The 12,249-nt window shown below is 41.6% G+C and overlaps 1 non-coding gene across 1 annotated transcript; it reads right to left on the reverse strand.

Annotated features, from left to right (window-relative positions):
* Positions 1-2,118: 2,118 nt before the first annotated feature.
* On the reverse strand, positions 2,119-2,192 carry Trnat-agu (transfer RNA threonine (anticodon AGU)). Its single transcript has one exon. It is a non-coding gene; the product is annotated as a tRNA-Thr (tRNA).
* Positions 2,193-12,249: the final 10,057 nt, after the last annotated feature.

The following is a 12,249-nucleotide window of genomic DNA, read 5'->3' on the forward strand; positions in this document are numbered from 1 at the left end:
CGATTGTCATTTATTTACATCCTCAGCGTAAGAATTTTACATCATAAAAAAATTTAAAAAATGATAAAAATAAGAAAGTTTATATGTTTGTTCTATTTGCAACGATAAGATGTCATTAACGAAGTGTGAGATATATCGAAACTTCACTATAAACATAACAAATGAATATGTAATTGTAAAAACGTTAAGTAACAATATAAATGGCTAAATTTCTGGGCAGTTAGATGCCACATAAATACAAAAAGGCTCGGAAAAGCTTCGAAATATAGGGAACAGGCTACTCAGCATGCAATTCTTGCAGAATCGACCAATTGCATAATGCCAGAATGAGATTTTCACTCTGCAGCGGAGTGTGCGCTGATATGAAACTTCCTGGCAGATTAAAATTGTGTGCCCGACCGAGACTCGAACTCGGGACCTTTGCCCTACGCGGGCAAGTGCTCTACCATCTGAGCTACCGAAACACGACTCACGCGCCGTCTTACAGCTTTACTTCTGCCAGTATCTCGTCTCCTACCTTCCAAACTTTACAGAAGCTCTCCTGCGAACCTTGCAGAACTAGCACTCCTGAAAGAAAGGATATTGCGGAGACATGGCAGAAGGTTCGCAGGAGAGCTTCTGTAAAGTTTGGAAGGTAGGAGACGAGATACTGGCAGAAGTAAAGCTGTGAGACGGGGCGTGAGTCGTGCTTCGGTAGCTCAGATGGTAGAGCACTTGCCCGCGAAAGGCAAAGGTCCTGAGTTCGATTCTCGGTCGGGCACACAGTTTTAATCTGCCAGGAAGTTTCATATCAGCGCACACTCCGCTGCAGAGCGAAAATCTCATTCTGGAAACATCCCCCAGGCTGTGGCTAAGCCATGTCTCCGCAATATCCTTTCTTTCAGGCGTGCTAGTTCTGCAAGGTTCGCAGGAGAGCTTCTGTAAAGTTTGGAAGGTAGGAGACGAGATACTGGCAGAAGTAAAGCTGTGAGATCGGGCGTGAGTCGTGCTTCGGTAGCTCAGATGGTAGACCACTTGCCCGCGAAAGGCAAAGATCCCGAGTTCGAGTCTCGGTCGGGCACACAGTTTTAATCTGCCAGGAAGTTTCAATTGGATAATGGTTAAGAGGAAACAAAGCAAACCGACCAAACGCTGAAGATATGGAACATGAGAACGATTTCACCCAACATGCATTTGATGCTGCCTAACATGTACTATAACAACGAAGCGCTGCTCCCATGCCAATGTAACTCCATGTGTTATTCTTAGCGAGATTGTTGTTAGGCATGAGAAGACAAACCCTTTAACATCCCAGTCTACATCTTCTTGCATTAACACAGTGTGTAATGCGTGGATGAGGGTACAGTTCCAACGCAACAAAAGTTGGAGACCGTTGCTCTAAACTTCCTCAATAGTGTTTCGAGAAAATATCATCTTCTTTGCTATCTAAGCTCCTGGAGCGTTTCGGTAACGCTAGCGAGCAGCATACCTCTGAATTGCTTCGGTATCTTCCTTTACTCCAGTGTGTGGGGAATCGCTGTGACTGAGTCAGGCAGGACGCCATTTGTATAGAACTTTACAGGAATGTCAAAGCGTTAAATGAAGTAACATCTGAATTATTTTATGTAATTGATTTAAATATTTTTTTCTATGTAAAAGTGGTTGCTCGAAGAGCTTTGAAAATGGGGCGATTAGTTCCAACATATGTAGATAACATTTATTGTATAACACAGTCATCAGAAAGAGCACTATAGATGATCGCACACACACACACACACACACACACACACACACACACACACACACACACACACACGTCACAGACACGTTATACGCTTCTGCATTTGTAATTACAATGGATTCAGTACGCTGTAACGTTCCAAGCGTGTTTGTTAAATACTTTTATCGATTTCGTCCTTAGTCTAGGACCGATGTTTCGAACATAATTGAAAATAATATTCCAGTCGATGGGCAATATCATTCTGAGAGTATTAAAAAAAGAGACAAAACTATTGGTACTGTAATTATCCTACTGTTATGTAACACACAGTGACAGGCTGTGATGGCGCTTAACAACGTCTCTTATTACAAGGCGTGAAGGTCATTAATTTAGTATTCGCGTGAAGAAAAATTAATTTTAGGCACCGGAGGGATTCGAACCCTCGATCTCCTGTTTACTAGACAGGCGCTTTAACCAACTAAGCCACGGCGCCTTGTAGGAGTGTGTTGAGGGTAGCCTGATGTCCCGGACTCCGCAGTGAGCAGCTGGTCCCTACACTTGTTGGCGTGTGACGTCATCAGAACAGCTGGCGCAGCTGATACTGGTTCTCATAGCGCGCTGTCTCGCGGAGCATGTGCTTTACTTCGGTTACTCTGTGAACAATAGTGACGTGCGTGGCAAAGGGCGCTTGAAATTCTACCAGATATTAGGGTCTCTTCCAGTTACGCTACTGGATGTTAGTGTTGTCCTCATCAGTCCATAATCGTTCGGCAAAGTGGGGAGACTGGACAGTATAAAGATTGGGAATTTTTACTGTGGTGTCACCGCCAGACACCACACTTGCTAGGTGGTAGCTTTAAATCGGCCGCGGTCCATTAGTACATGTCGGACCCGCGTGTCGCCACTGTCAGTAATTGCAGACCGAGCGCCACCACACGGCAGGTCTAGAGAGACGTACTAGCACTCGCCCCAGTTGTACGACGACTTTGCTAGCGACTACACTGACGACGCCTTTCTCTCATTTGCCGAGAGACAGTTAGAATAGCCTTCAGCTAAGTCCATGGTTACGACCTAGCAAGGCGCCATTAACCATTTCTTGAGAGAGTCTCACTTGTATCATCAAGAATGCTGTATACAAATGATGGATTAAAGTTAAGTATTACAGCAGCTACGTACTTTTCTTTATAGCATTCATTACGTATCCTGTTTCAGACCTCACGCCAGCCGGCGTGTGTAACGCGTGCATTTCGGCTACTTCATGGTGGCGTGGCTGTCTTGATACGCCACAACATTTACGTGTGCGGATAACCAAGCAGTTGAGCGCCCCACAGAGCAAATATCATTCTCATCATTATCTTCCTGTTTCATTCGTGTCTGAAGCGCTTAAATACCTCTGTGCCGTTTCTAGTAAGTCCAATCTTGTCTTCGTTCTTTTTTTGTATTTTTTTTATCATGCACTGTCCCGATAGGAACTGAAATATCTTCTTAATAGAAAGGAAAGTAACATTAAGTCCCTTTATAAACTTAAAGTTTTCGTCTTTAAATAAAGCAATATCAGTTCTTCTTCTCCACAATGGGATGTTGTGAAAACTGCCGGTCAGCAATAACTCGTAGCGCGATGCTATACTTTTCTTTTTCCCTATTATATTTTAATGCTCATATTCCAGATACGCTTAGTTATCTTCGAAAAACGTATTAGTAGCACTGTGACTCGTTAGTATGTAACTCAGTGTGTGTCCAATTATCCACGTTACTGCGTTGTTCTTAATTCGTGGATATCTTCATCTCTAAGGATGTTGAAGAGCCATTAAGCTTATGTAATTGGGAACTGTACGACCTATAATCGCTATTTTGTGGCGTAGTTACTACAATATTGCTAATGCTTTGCCACGGGGGTAATTATATTAACCTGACTGCTTATCTGACATACCGTTGCTGAGCATCGGCGAATGGTATTTTAATTTTCCGTTTGTTGGTATTTTGTCGTTGAAACTGAGATAACACTGCTACTTAAGAAGGCAGGTTACTATTAGGAACATCCCTCCAAATTATGTTCCATTTTACATTCGGACACTTCATTTCTACACGGTTTCTTACATTGTTTCATGTCATAACTTCTTAGCTGCAATTCTGAAGTTGGTAGGGGCTGGAGGGAACTTGTGATCTTGTTTATTTAACTAAATTCCAAGAAGTACTGTGTAACTTGAGATGATAGTAACTGGTAGGTATTAATGCAGGAGGTTCACAATTTGTTGATTTCCACTTGTAGTCGAACTCGACTAGTGGCTACAAAAGATGCACCAGTGGTTTCTCAGAAGATCTTTACAACGCTGCACCGCGTGGGATTAGCCGAGCGGTCTGAGGCGCTGCAGTCATGGACTGTGCGGCTGGTCCCGGCGGAGGTTCGAGTCCTCCCTCGGGCATGGGTGTGTGTGTTTGTCCTTAGGATAATTTAGGCTAGGTAGTATGTAAGCTTAGGGACTGATGACCTTAGCAGTTAAGTCCCATAAGATTTCACAGACATTTGAACATTTTTACAACGCTGCCATACACTCGTCTCTGGCAGGTTAACGATATCAAACCTTAGTTTGAAAGTACTGTCTGCTATGTGATCAGAGACTTTCAGCCGCAAGTTTTTAGCACCGGAACCTTTTGTACAATGCTGAGTTCCCTGATGGTGTGAATTCTTAGCGTGACCACATTTTATTAAATTAATCAGTCCGGTTGCGGGTGTACATCCTATCTGGCAGAGCCTCTAAATAGAGCTAAGGGAATCGTGGCAGGTCCATTTCTCGCACCACTTGATGTGGTTCATGTCACTGATGCCATTTACCAGTATGGAGCAAAGTTATCTCCCTTGTCTTGAGTTTGGCTCCTGTTGCTCCTGTAAACCTCTGTGGGACACTACGTCTCGTCTTCGTGAGGTCTTGTTCGCTAGATACTCAAATACACATATCATGCGACCGATGACCTCAGCAGTTTGGTCCCATAGGAACGTAACACACACATAAAAACACATATGATCGGCATATCCTCTACAGAAAGCGATCGTGGAATCAATTGCGATGCCCATTATTCTGTCCCTGAGTAACAATGGCTCCAGAGCAATGGCATATAGCACCAATTCTTCCAGATAATGTTCCAATTCACATGTAGCCACTTTTCCACACGGCATGCCAATGTTAACTGCTTTACTTGTACGTCTGTTTGTCAGTGCACATGACGAAGCATTAATTGCTTGATTGGAAAACGAAGCGTTTGCCAAATTCCATCTTGAGCAGGTAGTAATGGCTTATTAAATCAAAGGCCTTCTCAAAATCGAAGAAGAGTAGCGCTGTATTTCTTCTTGTTTCAGGATACGTAGGGACCCCAGATCACTTCAAAAACTTTCGAGACTGCATTAATAAAAAGTAGAGAAAAGTTGAAGATGGTGGTTTAACGTCTCAGATGTTCTACATAGTCTACCTCCATTTTTTCACAACGCACGTTCATACAGCAATGTGGAACTGTGAGAATAGTCCTTCTCTTTAATGTTGTTTGACTCTAGCCTCACGTTAGCACCTTTTTCGGTATTGGCGAAACGTCACAGACACATTCAGCACTTTGTTAGTTTTGTGGTATTTTCGAATCGGTAACATCGAGTCTCATTACCCGTGATAATTTTTTCCAAAGAGAAGTGATCGCGTTTTCCATTTCAGTCAAGTCACGGTAGGCGTGCACGGGTCTTTGTTTTTGTTATTTAGAGATACAGAGAAGTTCTGTCTGTTGCTCCATTGCGATTTGACACATTCACGATGGCACAACTGTTGCACGTCCACCACTTAACCAACTGCTCTAGTGGGGTCTTGGAGAACCCCATGCGAGATGAATACAATACATAGTACGTGAACGGAACAACAGATGGCGCCTGTGTTCTTGGTAGTCCTCAGTGAAATGATGTCGTTTAATGCGGAGTATTGGATGCGGTGTTATCGGCAATATTTTGTGATATAAAGACAAAGATGTCTCAGAATACCCCACCAGAGTATTAACGTAAATTGTTTTTCATTATCTTACTTAGTCTTTTACGCGACTTAAGTCTTAAGAGTACTTCGATAGAGCAAAATTTGAATGATAACGTCAACTTTTAAGGTAATGTGAGTATGTATGCATTTTTTTTCAGAATGGCATCATCGAAGTCATTAACAGATGACGAGTTGGAAAGAATAAAGTGAAAGCTCCTGCGTTTTTGCAATCTGATGAGGAGAGCGCAGCAGATGAGGATGAATTTGTAGTGAGTGATCATGATTCCACCTCTTAAGTTACGTCAGAAAGTAGTTGTGAAGAATCGGTTGAAGAGGCGTGTATAAGACCTTCCGCAGACAAATATTTTTTTGTAAAAACGCAGTGCTACAAGCGGTCAAAAGAAGCTCCTCCTGCAACTCGTACCCGTGCTCACTGCCTTCCAGGCGCTAGACGTGAAGCAAAGACGCTTGATTTAACTGACGAATTAGCTGCGTGGGAATTGTTCACTACTGACGATTTATTACAACTAATACTCACCAATACAAACGTGAAGATACATGACATGTCAATTAAATACAGAGCATTCATAACGCCGCTAGATATAATAGACCTGGGAGCATTTCTAGGTCTGTTTTATTTATCTGGAGTAATGAAATCTAATCGCAAAAATGTTGTTGGACTTTTTGATAATGATGGAACTGGTCGTGATGTGTTTTGAGCCACTGTGAGCGTTCATAGATTTTTATTCATTTTGTCTAGTTTGCGTTTCGATTATGTTACTACAAGAGATGCTAGGAAGGCTGATGACAGACTTGCAGCTACTAGAGATGTCTGGGAACTCTTTATAGAGAAATATCAAAAGCATTATACTCCAGGAGCGAACGTGACAGTCGATGAAATTTTAGTATCCTTTCGTGGTAGGTGCAAATTTCGCATGTATATGCCTAAGAGGCCAGCCAAATACCGCCCAAAGTTATGTGCCTTTGTGATTCACGAACATTCTATTTGTGCAATGCATTTGTCTACACAGGCAAAGGGACAAATAAAAGTATATTATCAATTCCAACACAGGATGTTTTGAAATTAATAACACCAATCGAGGGAAGCAGTGGAAATGTGACAGTAGACAATTGGTTCACGTCTCTTGAACTCTGTGATCAACTGGCAGCTAAAAAGCTGACTGTCTTAGGCACTCTAAAGCTAAATAAACCGTAGATCCCAGAAGAATTCAAACCAAACAGAAAGCGCGCAGTAGAATCTGCATTATTTGGGCATACCGAGTCTCAGGACTGAAGACCACAACAACAACAAGAACGAAGGAAAGACAATTTGTTCTTCTTTTTTCGGAAACGGGCGAGCTGTGTGTTGCTTTCATCTGTGCACCAAGATCAGAAAATTGGTACTCAAAAGAGAAAACCTGAATTGATCATTGATTACAATGCCACAAAAGGAGGAGTGGGCGCAGTGGACCAAATGTGGGCCAACTATTCGGTATCACGGCGAACACGCAAATGGCCAATGTCTGTATTTTATGCCATTTTAAACATAGTAGGAGTCAATGCTGCTGTCTTGCTTCAGTGCACCAAACAATTTGATCAAACTGGTAATTTAAAAAGAAGAGAATTGCTACAGAGGCTTGGAATGGATTTAATAAAACCGCATATATAGCGTCGAGATGTCCTACGCCTTTCTCGTTAACTGAGAGATGTTGTTGTTAAGCTTGGTGGTACTCCTCTTGCCTCAACGTCTTCAAAGGCAGAACCCATGAAGAAAGCAAGATGCTACATGTGTGTAAGAAATGCGAAAAAGAAAACCAAAATATTGTGTGAAAAATGCTCAAAACATGTTTGTCCCGATCACAGATTTTCAGTGTACCAAAATTGTTTGTAATCATATCTCAAATTCGTAAAAATGTCTATAATATTCATTGATAAAAGTGCTATTCAAAATAAAATTTATTTAAATTACAGTTTCGTCTAAGTTACTGAGTTACTCCGAGACCACACTAGAATGTTAGCGTATGAGCATTTCACTAGAGTAGTTAAAGGTTAACATCGTCCGCTCACGTGTGACTGGTCGAATGTACATCTGATGTTGACAGTTGTTAGCTCAAGCTGCCACCGTAATTACTGCACTGACGTCGTTTATACACCAGGAATAAAATCAGTCTCGGAACCTTTTAAACGGAACATGTGTGATGTCTGAGTTGACAGTCCGAACTAATCATTCTTCGTCCTAGCGCAGCAGTATACTAATATGTCCCAAGGCTTTTTAGAAACCTTTTGCATTCCTAACTTGTTCGCACTCGTCACGACCTTAAAATCACCGTTCAACAATTAGATTGGACGCATTTTATCAATTCTATTCCTGCTGCCTTTCCTGAGTACTGGGAAATTGAAACCATGCTTAATTTATATGGGGTGTTACAATAGCTCGACAGTTCATTCGCCATTTCTACTAGGGTACGTCGAAGGACGTTCCAGTAATGCTGGTAGAACTCAGCACAGATATCGTTAGGCTCGGGAGACTTCCGTTTGGTTGCACTGTTGATGGGGCAGTCTCAAATTCTTTGCCAGCAACGACACGTCAAGAGTTTCAGTCTCTTTCTCAGACACACAGCGGATTACTTTCTCGAGGACGGTATCACAAAGAGGTCCATTTACTTGCTTCTTACTGTCTAGATTGCAGTAGTAATCAGCGACTTTCGATATTATGCCGCGGTGTTCAGTGATTTTATTTTTCGTTTCATCTTCGAAGTCGACTATCAGAAAATTATGGCGTCTTTCTCACCTGAGCATGTGAAAAAGAAAGGCTGTTTCATTTCCTGGAATGGTCTTCGGTCGCGATCGTACAATGGTACCGTCCATTTATTTTCGTCGAATGGCATTAATTTTTTAGCTTGCGCCTCTTGATATTGTGATACGTATCAGCATTGCGGATATTGTTGCTTTGGTATAGGTCGTGTCGTGTAGGTAATGGTAGTAATCTGTCGCTTATTTGTGCCTTTTTTGGCTGCGCGTATCTGATATCAACGGATCTTAGATTACGGTTGGTATGATGTATCAAGCATTGGATGACTCTGCCGCAGCGACCTTTACATCACAGAACCTGCTCCCAGGCCTGGTGAATTCCGTCACCGAGAGTCTTCTAACAAAATGACGTTGAACTTCCAGTATCCTCTGCCACGAAAAACTTCAGCACATTGGAGATTGGCATAAAACTGATAAACACAGTGATCAGAGAGGTCAAATGGAGCTATGTCGTAGTTAATTACGCGCAGTTGTAGGGTTGCCGAAACATAAATCCTGTCTATGCAAATGGCCGACTGGCTGTTCTCATAGGCTTACGAAAAGCTGTTTCCAGGTATCGATGAGTTCTGAGGCTTTAACGAGGTTTGTAATTATTGACATACGGTCGTGTCAGATGACTGGTCCTTTACGTTTGAGTCACAATTAAAGTTTCATCCAATGATTAGATTTCCGTGAGGATTATCACGCTGTATTGGTATCTCATTTATGAGGAACAACGAAAGCTTGCTATCAGAAGAGGTGTTCACGTTAACTACCAGTACACCATTAGCTCTGTAAGATACCCATCTGACATTAACAAGAGGTTTCGCTTGGGTAAAATATATTCCTTCACCCAATAAGGTTCCAGCACCAGCTGAGATCCCTTTATTTAAATTGTTAATCGAACACAAACCCAACACCTTAACCTTATCTGTCACGTCTTGCAGTAGTGGAATATCTGCATTGATAATATAGAGGGAATCTGGAAGCATCCGCACCTTTACGGTATTTTATATTCCGTTATCGTCCGTACAACCGTCAAGCCACCATGCAGTGCGTATCCGTTCGTTCTTCATTTGATCTTTTTGTTAAAGACTGCAAATGACCTGCGCTCTCATTAAGCAGCATTAAAAATTTATGACCTTTTGGCCTACGTTTTTGAGATGATTCGACCGCACCTCCGCTCGCAACGTGGAGTTTTTTCTGATTAGCAAAATGCGGTCGTTTACTAGTTTTGATGTCTGCGAGCAGGTTCTGTTGTGGCCTTATCGTTTGTTACTGAACTTGCAACACCGAAAATGCAGGATGCATGGTACCTGCTACCGATGTATAACTTTTTTAAAATTGTATTTTAAATATTTGTAATTTAAATGCCTTCTTTTAATAAGTAAGGACATTGCTTCTCTGTATGTGCACATTTAGGTAGAAGTCTGTTGACGTTTCATTGTATTTGTCTGTGTTTTGCAGTGAAACTTATAGGCTCTGCCAGATGTCTAGAGCAGGAGTACGGACAGTGGACGGGCGGAAGAGGCTGCATTAATTACAATTGCCCGTTCCTATAATTAGCCACGGCTCCACAATACGCTACTGTCTTCAACAACAGCAGCAGTTCCAGGAACACAGTTTCGTCGTCAGCTCCGAGTTTCGTTGTATGCACAGCACTGAAGTAAGACTGTTCATTTGTAGACAGTATTAACGGCTAACCCAGCAGCACAAATCAATGTGATTTGATTGATAAGGTTTATTTAAATAATAATCAGTTAAACTCAGGGCGATTGTGTACTCATTGCCCCCAGACATTGTTACAAAGCAGGGTCCTTGTTCCTTTTTTTCCCTAATATGCTAACTGCCATAAGAAACAAACTGATCGGTTATAGCCAGTTTATTAATGAATAATTTCTCTTTTAAGAATTTTAGCCTCAGTCTACTTTCAATTAACTGTTGTACGAAAGAGGCTTCAGTATATGACTAAAGTAAAGCAATTTCATTTTCCAAGTTTGAGAATCAACCACTGGAAAAAATCCAAATCTAAAGAAATGCACAAATTAAGAGTGTAGAAGTTTTATTTATTTTATATATAGCTTTGAGCACATGGCTGTTTAGTTTGGTACGTATTCTAGTATTTAATTTTATTTCAATCGGTAAAAGAGGCTCAGTTGTTCAGACAATAATATGTAATCCAGTTTGCAAAATAAGTAATAGCAAAGTAAAAAGTGCTTGCTTTTTTTCTAAATTTCTTTAATGACGTTATGTTGAAGTCACTGAAAGTCATTGTTCACGTAACGAAGTTCAGTACTAACATTCAGTTTAATTGCATATTTTTCAAATCATTACTCGATTGCCTTTTACAAAATTTAATGCCAAACATAACGTAAGAGTGACTTCTCAGTTTTCTTTATCATTACATACTCCCTTAAAATTAGTGTAAAAAAAAACATGGCTACCCTTAGTTGCCATGTCAGTGTTTAATAATACATGTTTTTCTTTCCCATCATCTTATACAGGATTTTGGATGTAAATTGCCCTAGTGGGCTGGCGACCGTTAATTACTTCCTTTTCGTTCATTAGTGTAACTTTTGGATTCATGATCAGTGGTACCCCTTTCTGTCCAGTGTTGTTCGTGAGTGAAAGCACAAAATAACTTTCATTTTCCAAATTATAGCCCTGTTCGGTTTAATTACTTTTATTTTTAGTAGACTTTCCATCAGAAGGGTCGGTTGTACACTTTCCTCCTACTTATCGGTGTCACTTCTTCGGGAAAGATAGCCTTATACGCTGAGGGAGGTTACAAACTCGGTTCAGTTAATGCTCCTGCTTCTGCAACGGTAACGTCTATTTGCTGCGGTTCAGCTGATCCGCATTGATGAGAAACTTGGTCTGGTGAAGAGCACTTTGACTCCTCGGTAGAAACAGGGGTAATATCCACTAGCTACTGTGCGCTGTTGTCATTTCCAGGCGATATATTAGCCTTATCGTGATCCGTTGTGATACACATCTATTCGCCAGAGACTGCAGTAGTGATTCCATTGGAAACAGCAGATGCTGTACGGAACTTCGAATTTCCTACCACGGCTGCATAACATTGTGGTAATGCACGAGTCTCTTTGAGCGACAACACCAGCATGAAGTTGTGTCGTGGAGATGACCAGCGGAATTACACACATAAGACGTTCTATGTTGCGTTTCATAATTACCAAGAGCTTTGAGCCCCATTACTTTATTGCAGAAAGGGACAAGAGTGCGAAGTTCTATGCATACACCTCGAACACTGTTATCAACTCTGAAATGCATGTTTCCACTCGAAAGTTCGACAATAATTACCACGTCTTTTACACAGTTTAGCTCTATCTCACCGGGGATTGTGAACTTCCCGTGTCCGAATGCCAAGCCCAGCTAAAGCAATGTTGACGGTACTCACCTCATTAATACTGTGACGATATTCAGCAGATCCATTGGTTGATGGCATGATTCGGTTACACGTAGACCGCATTGCTTCGAAAGTCGTAAGCCTGTCCACCGAATTCATTTTCACGCCCTGTATGATTGCGAAACAACCATGAGTCAGATTCCAGAATCTTGGGTAGAAGAGCATCAAAGCTGAAACAAAACTTGTAGGTCGCCTCACGAACGCGCGATTCCATTACGGTTGCTGTCACAATAACAACAGCGACAACAACTACCGCAACCACAACAAGGGAGTCCTGCCACCGGTACGAACGACCGACGGCCAATCCGTGACTGTACTATTACCAGTGA

This window comes from Schistocerca cancellata, chromosome 2 (genome assembly GCF_023864275.1).
Source record: "Schistocerca cancellata isolate TAMUIC-IGC-003103 chromosome 2, iqSchCanc2.1, whole genome shotgun sequence".
In the NCBI taxonomy this organism is placed as follows: Eukaryota; Metazoa; Arthropoda; class Insecta; order Orthoptera; family Acrididae; genus Schistocerca; species Schistocerca cancellata.